Genomic DNA, 15390 nt, shown 5'->3' with positions numbered 1-15390 from the left:
ACCATCATGCGTTTAGTAACACGTTTTCTTGAGCTATAATAACCATACAGTTACAGACAGTGTTGGGGGTAACGCATTACAAGTAACGCGAGTTACGTAATCAGATTACTTTTTTCAAGTAACTACTAAAGTAATGCATTACTTTTAAAAGTAACTTTCCCCAACACTGGTTACAGACTATTTAGCGCATTCTGACTAACTTAATCTCACTCATTTCGTTACTTAAACATTGGTTGAAAACACTGCTATGAGATGGAAACGAAAACTTTAAAATCTCCCAACTGTTAGTTTTGACTTCGTTTGAGGTGGGTATTCTAATTATCATACAGCGACTTAATAATAACTTAACGACGTGATTCGTGCAGCGCTCCAATCAAACACCCATAACTCACCCGTTTCTGCTGGTCAGGGTCAGGGAGGCCTGCAGGAAGCTGGTCGTGACCTCAGCGTGATCAGACGAGCACTGAGAATCGTGACAAGATCATCCGATCATGCATCTAAACAACAATCATTTTCCTGCTTATGGGGAAACGGGTGAAAATGAAGATATGTAGCTTTCCGAACATTTAGTCATTTAAAAGTTTGAAGAACTCAAGAAGAACTTACCTCAAGTGTGAAGGGTCAATTTGAGTCCACCGTGAGAAGGAGAGAGTTAGTCGAGGCCTTGAAAAAATACTCTGTAGTAGGACCTGACGAGAAAACAGCACACTTACCCCATTCACTTCTGTTTATTCATGACCTCATGTCTTCTCTGCTCTCACTTGATGACGCTGTGTTACACTGAGCCAGCTGTGGGTTACTGTAGTATAGTTTACAGTAGCCACATCAAAGTCCATGTCAGACACCACTAATTCTGCTGACTCTGTAACAAGGGATTCAGCAGCCACCCTTAGCCACAAAAACCTTTGGAGATACAAAAGAACACTGTTTAGAATACTGGAAATAACCGCCTATAAATTATATAACTGATATTCCTTTAGGTTTTTCTGTGTCATACAAAAATCAAGCAGGGTTCTATGGAAATCTGTTAATAGTTAGATTTAATGTATGTCTAATATGAAGATCCATAGGATTACTTTGTCTATAATCCTACATGTAGGTTGCACAAGGCAAATATGTCAGGAGGGGAGGGGTGGCGTGACCTGGTTTAAGTGGAAAGAATGTCTTCCTTGTGAAAACAACTTTCCATAAAGCTCCTCTCTTCAGTGAAGACAAACTGTACGACCTTATACGGACTGAAGACGGGGCACAAATGAAGGAGTAGCTTAGTTAATAGCTCTATCTAGTGGACATTTTAGGTACCTGCAAGACACAAAACAAATATATGCACAGTAAATTATTGATCACAGATTATATGAAATCTACTGAATCAACTGTTCTAAAAAAAAAGAAAAAAGAATCCTATCAGCTAGCTACAATCAGACTGACTGTATTGACTAATTGTTAAAAGCTTTGATGATTATCATCCGGTGTTTATTATTAACACCTGGAAATAATGCGAGTAAATTTAGAGCAGATTTATATTGGATTGAGCAAACATGGGGAAAAGCTTGTCATGGGAGGAAGCTGTCATGGTGGTAGTGTCTGCCAAACAGCACTAGTACACCCAGTGGCTCTCATCGCTGTCTGGTGGATGAACCCGGGGTCGTTGGCTCACTGATACCGTCTTATCGCACTCCGCAAGGTGCTCCTTTGAGGTTTACACCAAATTCTGGCGAGTCTCGCAGGGCATCCTTCCCAAATCGCTCAAAATCCGTGGCGATGAACTAACAAAGGCCCGAGATCAAAGGCTCTCAGATGATGGAGCTGATTTCCCACATATTATTCTGCGTCTATTTCATACATTCATTCATGAAGATATAGCCTATTTATCAGCTGTCTGCATTCTCCTCTATACCTGACACGCCTCTCCAGTGCTGACAATTATGGTTATCTGTGCTAATGTTGGAGGAAATGTGTTGACAACGATGATGACGAGCTAATGGGCTTTATATCTCCATCATCATCATCGAAACGTCTTTAGTACACGCAAACATTTGCACGTAACTGCAGAGAAAAACATAGGAGTGAACAAATTATGATGGTAACTGAATCATATTCCTTTTCAGATGGCTTCTGAATATAGGTGCACATTGGGCTACAGATATAGTAGATAAGTTACGTTTTTATAGTCTATTATTATATAAACTGTCACAATAATGTATTCATTCTATATTAAATAACGTATATCGAATATCAAGGATGCAACAATACTGACATTTTGGCTCAAGTTAAAGCCAGTATTATACATTATACAGCTTATATTTTTCATTGTATGTAAAAATAACACTCAGGGCCTATATAAAGCGAGAAAATATTATAATGGTATAAAATATCTCTATAGACTGTAAAATAAAAAATATTAGATAAATATATGAAATTGTACATTTTACATATAGGCCTACATTTTAAAAAGTGTTCAAATCTCCAAATTAGAATTTTGCATATTTTAAGTGCAATAATGCATCAAAACATTGTAAACATAAGTTTAAAAAAAAATTAAGAATGATTTAAATAAGAGCCTAAATATCAAATATTAGACATTTGCTTACAATATGATCCAATTCTGCTCGATTTTAACAATGCTGATGTATATTGTGTATACAAATATATATTGTGCATCCTTAATTATTACATTTATTTGTTCTATTCTAAAGAATTTGTGAAGCTTAAAACGGGTAAATGAGACCAAATACATGTGAAGAATTAAATCCAACGTCCCCTATTAAAATCATTAACATATCGAGATTAGTTTTGTGCATTCTTGGATTGACCAGAAATGAAGTAGAATTCACAACAGTTAGCTTTTGCAATTTGTGTCTGTCTACCTTTATATCCTGTCTAACATGTTTTACTCAGTGAGTGTGGGTTATGTAGCCTACATAATTTCCAGTTTAATCTGAACGCCCGAAAACGCTGAAATGTGTAAAACAAACAGCCGCTAATGGTACTTTTCAACCCTACATCCCCAGCTGATATCACTGAAAACGTGTTACTTTTGGCCGCATAATTAATTTCTGATTAAGCCCTGAAGCAGTTCAACAATATTACGCATTCGTTTTTTCCCCTCGATCGGCTGAGTTATTTTTTTATGCATATCCATTCACAATATAAGTCTATTTTTTTCTCTTCGCATTTGCCTTCGATAAAAAGCAAAATAATAATGAATCATTTCATAAATAATGGGTTTAGGGGCTTATCGACCGCGTAGTGGCCGCCACTGCGCTCTTATCTCGCCTGGCCACATTGCGCCCGTGTTCCGCTCCCCATACTGAGAGGCGCGCGCTGGACGTGATGTGGAATTATATAGACCTCACTTCCAGTTCCACACAGCACTTCAGTGCATCTAAAACCTCAGACATGGATGACCCACCACAAAATGGCTCCATGCACACACTAACATCCACCGCCCGATGACGGTAAGAGGCGAATATCGGTGTTTCTGCGCTCATTTGATAGTAATGCAGGTCATAATTAGGCTTTCTATCGAAGCCAGATGATTATTATAAGGTCAGATATGATTTATATATATATATTTTGGTTGTATTCGGTCTTGGAGCAAATAGGCCCTTGAGCCTGCAGAAGGCAAACATCGATTTGGCATTTATTCTATAATTAATGCGCGTTTTAGACATAATCGTTTAATCTAAAGTTACGAAATTCGATTCAGTTTTCCACATAAAATGCTATTTTCTTTTTTTTCCCCGTTTAGTGCTTAAAATAACAGCCACCATAACTCCATTAATAAATGGACGAAACTCATCGATATTTCATTTATAAAACTAAAATTGACATTTTGGTCGGGTTATTATAAATATATCCTAAACACGGATAATTTGTTTTTCACGTTTATTGACATTCACGTGTCGAATTATTAGTCTATTCGAGACCGTGCAAATAGCCACTATTTATTATCGTCAGATCTGGTTGTTTTAAAGCAACTCGGAGCAAATATAAGCACTTGCATAAGCCTATATTATAAATACAAGAGACATTATTAAATAGCTATGGAGTAAACCGAAAGACGTAAATGTAAAAGTGTGTCTAAATTGGGTATGATGTAGCCTATTAATCATGATCATGTAGTATATTTAAACACAAAAACAAACTTTATTAAAAGTAGATGACACTGGATTCTCTGTGAATGAAAACAACATAAAACGAATAGGCCTATTATCGTGCATCAATCTCATAGACATTTTTTTTTTAAACGACGAAATTACATTATGAACAATCAGTCAACTACAAAAAAGCTAAAAGCTATTTTAAGTATCTATAATATTTAAAACCAGACAAAAATGCGCAAAAATAGATGCAACTACTGACGTAAAAACGTTCGTTTTAGCTCCAATCCTGGATAAAAAAAAATGAAAAGACAATTAACAACGCATATAAATAAATTAAGCCACCACCATATTGACAGTAACATCACATCCAAAATAAATGGGCTAATATGAATTTATATTGAAATATACGAAATGATATTAATTTAGATTATAGTGACGGGTCATGTTAAAATAATAATAAAGTTGGTCCTTTAAATGTAAGAATATGATTTAATATGCACATTTGGGAAGGTGTTATTGAATATGTGATGTAATAATTCTGCAGATTATATTCTGTTAAAATGTAGAACAATGTTAGCCGAAGATAAGCTCTTTCCCAACCAAGACACCGGTATGACACGCTTCTCTCCAGATACCATGAGCAGAATGATGATATGACAGACCAAGGTCAGGTCGAGACGAGAAATAAAAAACGGAAAAAACACATGCACACACCGTAAAACAAATTTGATCAAAAAATGCATCAAACGTCTCATTTTAGTTTGTAGGCTACATTTAAACAAACTTGCTTGTCTATGTATTCATGGAAGAGTAAACGTCTAGAAATGATCCGGCCTTTGCATGGCTCCAGCAGCTGAGTGAGACACACACGACACGTGCTGTCCTAGAGCTGCATTACTGTACACTCTCAAGTGTTTCCAGTCAAGCGCGCGCTCAGGACAGAAAGGATGCGCGTAATAACGCAGGCGTTCAATTCCGCTCAATCAAAGGTGTGTTCTTTCACAGGTGACCTCCGATGAGAAGCTAAACAGCCGCTGGATTGGTTGGGAATTGCAGTTTCCTTTGGATACCACTATATACATAAGCTTTTGGGAAACCCGCTTTTTTGGATTCTGACTGAAGGATGATGGAAAAACTGAAATCCGAGCAGTTTCCGCTCAGCCCGAGCACGGAGGGCTGCGGATCTCCCCCGCCCGAGGAGGGAGATGCATGCGGGAAACAGGAAGGCACGACGGCGGAGACGGGAGAGCATCAGCTCCCCGAGGAGCGCTGCGTCCTTAATGGCGTTGCCAAGGAAACGGCTCACCACGCCATCGAGCTAAAAAAGGAAGTGGCGGTGATCGAGCTGTCCAGGAGAGGAGGGAGCGCGGATATAAAAGGCAGAGAGCTGAAGGCAGGCATCAGCCATAAGGTGCAGACCACCGAGCTGTGCAGACCACCGATTCCACTGCCGCTGCCTCCCAGAGACCCGCTGAGCGACACTCGAATGGTGCAGCTGAGTCCGCCCGCTTTCCCTCTCCCGGCACGAGCGATGCTCTACAGCAACATGACCCCACCGCTCGCCTCTATTAACAGGTAACTTCTACTTTTCCACAGCATGCAAAGTTAAATATAAAAGAAATACATACGTTTAAACGTGTTGCAAAATAAGATGCATTTACGAAATACATAGCCTAATGAATTTGCATGATACGATTTTAAAATCGTTTTTAAATTTTCTTACAATATTATTTATTTTACGATACCTGAAATAAACGGTAGACTACACTATAATTCTATCAAAACATACAGTTACTTGCAGTTATATCAAATGGTCCTGAAACATATAGCCTATAATGTATTAAAAGGTTCATCTTTTTATTATTTATTTTATCATCTTCTCCTTATCTAATAAAAGAATGTTAAATATAATGCACTAAAATGTATATATGGACATTTCTATTTTTCCTTACTCTTTCCCACTTCTATTCTATTCGATAGGCTATATTAAATGTAAGCACTTCGTTTTCTCCATCAGCAATGTAACATGTTAAAGATAAATCTTTAATAAAATAATTATTTTAAAACACTTTTTCCTAAGCTTTTTTCTATTCTACTCTATAATTTAAATATTTAATTGTATAATTTCTGATTTTTAAAGACATTTTATCTAAGAATATGTAATATAATGCATTTATTCTAAGCTTTTTCTATTGTAATCTAACACTTTAGTATTTAAGTGCTTTCTCATTTTAAAGACATTTTATCTTGGAATATGTGAAAGATAAGTATAATTCATTAAAATGTATTTTTATATGCACATTTTTCTAAGCTTATTCTATTCTATTTATGTATTTAAGTGCGTTCTTATTTTTAAAGGCATTTTATGTTGGAATATGTCAAAGATAAATATAATGCATTCAAATTTATTTTTATATACACTTTTTTTCTATTCTGTTCTGTTTTGTTCAATGACATTTGAAGCAGATAAACAGGAACCTTTTAGGATCATTTTTTCGCATTTCCAATTGCTTAAATCACCGTGTGTGTTTGTCCTCAGTGGTTTTGCTGAAGAAGCGGATCAGTATGGGATGTATCCCAGCAGTCGAGTGAAACGCAGACCTGCACCTTATGAGGTTGAAATCAGCGATGGTAGGAGCATTTTAGATCTTTTTAAGTATGGTAAGCCACTCTTTGGCTGTGCTTTTCTCTTTCTTCTCACGATTTCCCATCCATCATCTCATTCTCTCCGTCTAAAACAACACCTTGCACCAAACAAGGAAGATTTAGTAAAAGAATACATAATAAGGAAGAGAACATACAAAATTAAAATGATTAATTAAAACAAACAAAATAAATTCATGATGTCTTTATCTGCTTATTATCTGTACAATTACTTTGTGTCACTTAAAATCTTTTTCAATTAATCATTCATTTTCTAACAACTTATTTATGAATTTATCATTTGAAATTTTCATGCACTTTAATCTAACATCTTTTTGTGCCAAGGAATGTCACAATTGCATTTTCAAAAAAAAGTAAAATAAATATTAGTTAACTAAAGTGACAATTTCCATAATGCCAGTATCTTTGCATCCCTAAAAATCATACTGCATTGCACAGAAATGCATTTCTTAAGATAAACTGAGAACAAAATAATGTTGTGAAACAAAGAAGATTTAAGACAGTAATCAGGCATGTAAGAGAGAGAGAAAAGTGGTTACATTTGCCAACAGGAACCGACCCCCCCCCCCTGAAAAAATTCAGTGTATGCACTGGAGAGATAGCTGCTAGTTGCCTATAAAAATGCAAATATGAGTCAATGTGTTTGGCTGCGTGTACTGACACAGAAATGCAGGATTCTAATGAGACGAAAATGGCAAATGCGCAACACAATATGTTCTTATATGATATAAAAGAGCATCAAAGGTAACACTACCCTAACCGCCATTTCAAAAACGCTTTAAATTATTCCTTAACTCAAGAGGTTGGGAATCCATTTAACTAAGTGTAATTATATGAAGTCACTGGTGCATCAAGCAAAGTGAAGCATTGATAGGCCTGTTCCAACAGAGCTGTCTAGGATGAGAAATGGCCCTGAATAATTGAATGTAAAATGCCATAGATAATAGAAAGGTTAATTAATTCTTGGCTAAATAGGGGGAGATAAAGAGCTAATCTATCAGTGAGAAGTGAGTGAACACCTTAGGTGTGTTCACAAGAATACCACTGTTAAAGCACTCAACCGCGTCGCTGATTTGTTACGAACAAGAGCTCACCCTCTGAAGTAAATAAAATGCAGATTGTGACACCCCAAACCACTGCGAAAGAGTATAACCTGACTATACTTCCTTTGCTTTGCAGGTTCACAGCCCAAAATCGTGAGACGGATTTTCACCAACACCCGCGAGCGCTGGCGGCAGCAGAACGTGAACGGTGCCTTCGCTGATCTGCGAAAGCTCATCCCCACCCACCCTCCCGACAAGAAGCTCAGCAAGAACGAGATCCTCCGCCTGGCCATGAAGTACATCAACTTCCTGGCCAAGCTCCTCAACGACCAGGACGACGTGGTGGGCGGCGAAGCCCCTGCCCGTGCCACCCGAGACGCGACCCTGGCTCGGGATGACCTCCTTCAGGAGATGCTGAGCCCGAACTCCAGCTGTGGGAGCCTCCTGGACGGGGACGCTAGTCCGGAGAGCTTTACCGAAGACCAGGACTCATCGGTGGAGTCCAGGTCTTCAGCAAGGGCACTGCACCATTCCAGCCTCCCACTAGACGGAAACGCCCAGCGATGACTGATTTGGCGTTGGTGGACTGATTTCTGGAGCCCCGGGTTTGAGAGGGCTTCATGGACCTCAACTAGCGTATGTTCATGTTGTGTGCAAGCATATTCTTACATATGACTTTCTGTTAAGCTCTTCTCTTCGCACTTCGACGCTAAGGTGCCCTCCGCGGTGAGACGCTGGTACGGGGGAAAACGTCAGGTAGATTTGTAGTCCACACTCGGTTGCTTACGCAGGAATTGTTGATCGCCACCTGGAAACAAAAAGAAAACAGATTGAATGGTACCCACATCTCATCAGGTACACCACTGGGAAGGAGGTCATTGGAAACAGCTGGACTTTTACAACAACAAAAAAAGAGCATTTGAAGCAAGAAAAGGAATAGTTCACCCAAAAGAAAAAAGACCATTTTGGCATCATTTACTCACCCTCATATCATTCCAAATGAGAGTTTTTATTTTCGGTGGAGCCCAGAAAAAGAAAATTTGAAGAACCTTACAATGAAAGTCAATGGGGTCCAAAGTTTTTGTTTTTGGACCCAATTGACTTCCATTTTACGGCTGACTTCCATTGTTCTTCAAAATATCTTTACAAGATAGAAAGTCCTACAGGTTTGGAGTGACATGAGGGTGAGTAAATGATAAAAAATGATGCTCTTGATTATTACAAAAACATGATTACGGACTCCATGGCTTTGTGCAACGTCTTTAAGACAAATGTGTACATACTGGGAATTTTAATAAATTTGTTATGACCTTTGTTTTAAACATTACAGTGGCAATAGCAACAAAATGCTATTTGGAAAAAAACACCATTTTGTAAATGGTTTTTCGGTATTATGTTTCAAAACCCACACACATACAAGAAAAATGGTGGAGGAGGTACAAGAACGTGTACATAGACCGGGATAATGTTGTGTGTCTGTAAAGATGACCCTTGTTCCTTTAGACTGTTCTTTTGCATTGTGATCATGGTACACCATTAATTCACATCTCCATTTCACCTTCATTTCTTTGGCTCAAACACGCCTCCAACCCGACCATCTCGCAATGATGCATTCATCGAGTAACGTTCTGTCACTTTATTTGACTTGTATGAACTTGATCTGCTTTTTAGCAGAGGATTGAGTAACCAGTCTTGGTACCTTTAAGTCTTTTATTAGGTATTAAATGAGCAAAGAAACAAAAAAAAGGTTATTTTAATGTGATATTTAGTAGAAAGACCTTTGTTGTAAGGTGAAAATCTATCTATGAACATATGCAATGTTATATCACACACATTTTATATAAAAACCCACAAAAATAAAAAACACAAACCTGAAAATGTGTGCTATTCTTCTGAAAAATGCTGAATATAATAGAGAGTGTATGAGTGTGCAAACAGAGTGCTTGTCTGCTGGACATTAGGTTCATATTGTCAAATGTCTGAATTATAATCTTTTCTGTTGCCATGACAACTGTAAAGGTGGAGAAGGAAAAAATATCCAGTGGAGCGTTTTACGAAGTGTCAAAAAACGCAGCAGACGGATTAAACAGAAAAACAATTAATGCATTGAAGGGACTGAGATACATGAAAATACTGTCAAATCACTCATGCGAGTCGGGAAAATACAGTGTTTTTATGTAAGGAACAAAATGTTAAATCCCTGACATGAAAAATTAATACAGTGGGATGTGATAACAAGAAATACCTTTAACAAGATTTAGATTCAACCATCTAAGACATATACTGCAGGCTCTTAATACTATAAAATATAGATATGCCCTGCTCAGAAAAAGCCTTTCTTATTTTAAGATTCTGAGGGTGTGAGGACAGTCAGGGTCATAGCAGGGCGTACATGGGTGTCTGAACCCTGGGAATATGACTCTGAAGGGCTGATAAGAATCAAAGCCAATGAAAAAGTCATTGGTCGGTCTACTGGCCCCAAGGGGCCCTACAGGGACTGTGAAAAACTGATCCAAGGGCAGTTCCCATGCAGACCAATCACTGATCCACACCCACACCCACATACATGAACGACCTTCCCAAACACTCTCCATCCTATCAGCTGGAGGACAGGAGAGACATTTCAAGCTAAAGAGATAAAGCTACATGCCTGTACAGTAACTCCTCTTTTATATCAAGAGGAGAATCAAATCACCAAAACACAGTTTGTATGAGGATGGATAGTTGGCTCTAAGAGAGAGAAATATTAATGGTACTTCATACAACTTTTACAGTATTTTACATTGATAGATCACATAAACATGAAAAATTGGTTATCATTCATGTTGTTCCAAACCCAAATGTTTTTTCACCTGGTTTGATGATAGTGATGATCGATCATAACATTGAAGTAAGTTTGAGGCAACTCACATCAAAACTGGTGCAAGCCATCTTGACGCACCATACTTGAATGTATGCAAACGAGATTTAAAAGCGATGATGAGTTTTTAGCAAATATAAATTTTGTGGTTTTAAAAGACATGGAATATACACGACACTGAGCTCCAAAAATGACAAAAATCACCATAAATAAAACGCTTAGATGTATTTATTTGTAGTGATATTTAATGATAAATAAATAAATTCTATCATTTATAACATTATATAATTTTATATAATTATATATTATTATACAAATAATATATTATATTCTACTTGGTAAAAAAATCACCATAAATGCCATTTTTTAAATCGATGCTTCTTGTGCTTTTTGACCAAAAATCTGCATAATATTTGTGGTGATTGGAAAAAACATTGTTACCAAAAAGTGCAAAGAAATAAAGAAATAAATAAAAATAAATATTAAAATGCGTAATACTATATAATATTATATTTTTATAATAATATTTGGTGGAAAAAATCAACATAAATAAAGTGTATTTCCTTAGTGATTTTCATCAAAAATCACCATAATATTTATTTATGGTGCTTCGAGAACAATGTTCACCAAAAAGCATTAAATTAAAAAAATACATCACCATAAATAAACAATAAATAAAATATAAATGAGAATTAGATTTTTTTTTTAATTCCTGGTGATTTTTGTCATTTTCAGAGCTCAGTGTTTATATAAATACTGTATGGAAAAGAGCAGCCAATACAATCTGGAAAATAACTCCTTTTTTGGAGGTTTGGAAAGACATAACAGTGAATAAGTGATAACAAAATTGTCATTTTATTAAGTCTTAAATAAGCTACATTACAGCTCTGAATCAAAACACACTATTATATTTAACTATTAACACAACCATGTCTCATTTATCTCATTAAGTAAACCTCACTCTAAACAATTCAGTTTTGTACTCAATATCAAGTTCTGTGCTGCTCAATTAGAGTTTTATTCATCCACTGAAGATTAGTCAGATCAATGGTATCCGCTTCCCATGAATACTAAAGCCATGTGACAAACAGGCCCGTGTGTATCCCTCCAGAGATTCAACATGCCATCAAAACACTCTAATTCTATTAAGTCTCTTCATTCATCTCAAATGTCAAATGCTCTCGCTCTTGAAACGGTGGGCTGGTCATTTTATTAAGTCTTAAATAAGCTACATTACAGCTCTGAATCAAAACACACTATTATATTTAACTATTAACACAACCATGTCTCATTTATCTCATTAAGTAAACCTCACTCTAAACAATTCAGTTTTGTACTCAATATCAAGTTCTGTGCTGCTCAATTAGAGTTTTATTCATCCACTGAAGATTAGTCAGATCAATGGTATCCGCTTCCCATGAATACTAAAGCCATGTGACAAACAGGCCCGTGTGTATCCCTCCAGAGATTCAACATGCCATCAAAACACTCTAATTCTATTAAGTCTCTTCATTCATCTCAAATGTCAAATGCTCTCGCTACGGATTCACGGTACGGATTCAATCAGGGATTTTTGACGGCATCTTTTCCCGTTTTAATTAACTGCAGCGTAGTCACTATCCGCCTTTTTCCCACCAGTGGCCCCAAACCGGAGGATACGGCGCTTCAACCAGGATGGATCTCAAAGGAGCCCAATCACAACAAAAAGACATGCTCACCGACTGATAAAGACCACCATTATCCTGAGATAACTAGACAGGGGGGAGTATTCAATTAAGACGCCCCTCCTTCTGGGACAAGGACGTCCCAGTGAACCTCCCAAAGGTCTGGTTCTCAGAGGCAGGACAGGCCAGTGGAAAGAGTCTCCTCTGAGGTCTCTCATGGCTATCTACCACACCATCGGCAGAAGTGGCTCCCTTGGGGAGTGGGCCGGTATTTTATGCAAGGTGTTAATGAGTGGGCAGAGCGCTTTTCTAGTTCTAAAGCGGTGCTAATTTCCTCTGGGCTGTGAGACACTGAGTCCCTTGAGTCCAGAGGGGTGGATCGTGGTCTTTGTCCAGCTCCGCCTCTTTTTCTCTGTTTTGGTCTGTTAATCATTTGCTCTGTCACTCTTCAAGAGCGCTCTCTCATGTGCACTCATCTCTTGTGGTTTAATAAGAGAGGACAAAGATGGACAGCAATGCCCTCAAGTTCAAAGAAACTTGGCATTCTTCAACTTTAAGTTGTTGTAGGTTAGTCAAGGCAAGCTGTTTGTTTACCCCAAAAAATAACATTTGCTGAAAAAGTCCCAACCGTCAGGCCATCCAATCTGTTCTTCATCGGAGCAGATTTAGAGAAATTCAGCATTATATCACTTGCTCACCAATGGATCCTCTGCAGTGAATGGGTGCCGTCAGAATGAGAGTCCAAACAGCTGATAAAAACATCACAGAATTCCACAAGTAATTCACACCACTCCAGTCCATCAATTAATGTCTTGTGAACTGAAATGCTGCATGTTTGTAAGAAACATATCCACCAATAAGACATTTTGACCTCCAGTGAAAAAGCAGTGTCATCTGAACCAGGAGAGAAATATACAGTTCAAGCGCCGTTTACAAGCAAAAACGGTCCAAACTGTTCTAAACAAATATGTTGGTGGATTTTGATGTGAGAGGACAACAGGGGATGGACTTTTTCACTGGAGGAAGCGTTATTATAGATTATGAACTGGTATTTTGGCCACAAGCAACAGTTGGGTTTATGCCTTGAAATTCAGGCCTTGATGGAGTTGTTTCTTAAACACACAGCTTTTCACTTCACAAGATGTTAACTAATGGACTGGAGTGGTGTGGATTACTGTGATGTTTTTATCAGCTGTTTTGACTCTCATTCTGACGGCACCCATTCACTACAGAGGATGCTTTGGTGAGCAAGAGATGCAAAGCTAAATTTCTCCAAATCTGATCTGATGAAGGAACAAAAGCATCCACATCTTGGATGTGCTGACTGCTGAGGGTGAGTCAATTTTCACTGAACGTTAATTTTTGTGTGAACTATTCCTTTAAAGGTTCGCTTGACTAACCTAAAACAACTTCAAGTTGATGAATGATTGTTTGAACTTGAACTCAAACACGAATGGGCGTCGATAATGGACCGTTTTTACTCTAAACTGTAACTTCCACAGCAGCAAGTGGTACTGGTGGGTTTAATGCATCCAGCAGCCCTTCAGTGATCTATTCCTAATTTAAAACCATGCAATGCTAACCAGACAAATTCCTTTATCGCTGAAATCTAAAGACTTGCGTCTTCACTTCTTAAACCTTCCTCCACTGGATTAACAACTCCACCGTCGTCTTGGGAGCAAAACAGTATTTATGAGAGAAATGAATATATATAGCTGATATCAGATATCACTGGGATAACAGCTGAATCAGATGTAATCAGATCAGTCTGTCACATCTCTGTTATTCCTTTGCGATAGCTGAATATCATGCGGCGGGTAAGTGATGGACTCGACTTGCACAGACCACTGGGTGTTGTCTTTTTCTTCTATGGAAATTCAGAGAACTGTTTCCTGGGTAGAGACAGGATACAGGTCTTTATTTCAGTAGTGCACATTGATTTTTGAGCTCATGCTTGTCATGTGACACAGCAGCCACAATAGCACTGTATGACTGATATAGGCTTATGTTTTATTTGATTTCTTTCCTTTTTATTCGAAATATTTCCAAACGTGTTAACTATATCAGGAAATATCTCGATTCTCAAACATAAGTAAATGCGTTTTGCACCAGATTGATCTATAATGGGTGATGGGCAAAGACAAAAGTGTAATCTATTAACTACACATAAAAATACGACTTTTTACTTAAGTACCAGATATGGGTGTCATGCTATAAAATATTTTTAATACGACTGACTTTATGTCTGTATTTCATGTGAATTTAATAACAATATTGTAAGTTACTAACATTTTCATTTTACAGCGCAAATAACATTTACATTATCAAAGAACATTTTCACTTCAGTCTAGCCAGAGTTCAGGCACTCTCAAAAACTCACCATTTAAATCACTGAAGCGGTTTACACTGTGAAATGAATATCTTACTTACATTCTTACGCACATATGCACTTTGTTGTTTATAATTCAGTCAGCGAGCAAGTGAACAAAACACCGCGTTTCATCGCGGACTCATCTGAACGTCTCTGATTGGCCATTGCATTCATAAGCTCAACAGAATCGTGTGTGATTGGTTATAATGCAGCGCTGTACAAACGCGTCTACGCCAGTCAAAGCGCGCAGTGTTGCCAATTTAGCAATGTTGTTGCTAAATTTAGCAACTTTTCAGACTACCCTAGCAACTTTTTTCCCCCCAAAAGCACCTAGCAACATATTTAGCTATTTTTAAAATTAATTTGGCAACTTTAGCAACTTTTGATAAGTGACTCAAACAATAAAAAGGCACAATTTACCATTTAAATTACACAAAAAGAGAAAGTCCAAAGATGCTTAGCAGTACACACATCACAGGAATTAAGTTAGCTGCTATTTGCAATTGTTGAATTTAATAGTAATAATAATAATTCCATAATTGAATACTGTTCATTTATGAGACACTTTGTTAGTAGCTTGTACCTGCGATTGTTGAATTTAATAGTAATAATAATAATTCCATAATTGAATACTGTTCATTTATGAGACACTTTGTTAGTAGCTTGTACCTGCGATTGTTGA

At 37.5% G+C, this 15390-nt stretch overlaps 1 pseudogene; it reads left to right on the top strand.

Annotated features, from left to right (window-relative positions):
• The first annotated feature begins 3385 nt into the window (after window positions 1–3385).
• On the top strand, window positions 3386–9679 carry LOC107588049 (T-cell acute lymphocytic leukemia protein 1 homolog; annotated as a pseudogene).
• The last annotated feature ends 5711 nt before the right edge of the window (window positions 9680–15390 follow it).

Source organism: Sinocyclocheilus grahami, unplaced genomic scaffold (genome assembly GCF_001515645.1).
Source record: "Sinocyclocheilus grahami isolate Dianchi unplaced genomic scaffold, SAMN03320097.WGS_v1.1 scaffold98.1, whole genome shotgun sequence".
Taxonomy (NCBI): Eukaryota; Metazoa; Chordata; class Actinopteri; order Cypriniformes; family Cyprinidae; genus Sinocyclocheilus; species Sinocyclocheilus grahami.
Note: the sequence above shows the minus strand (reverse complement) of the source record. Positions and strands in the feature narration are given on the sequence as shown.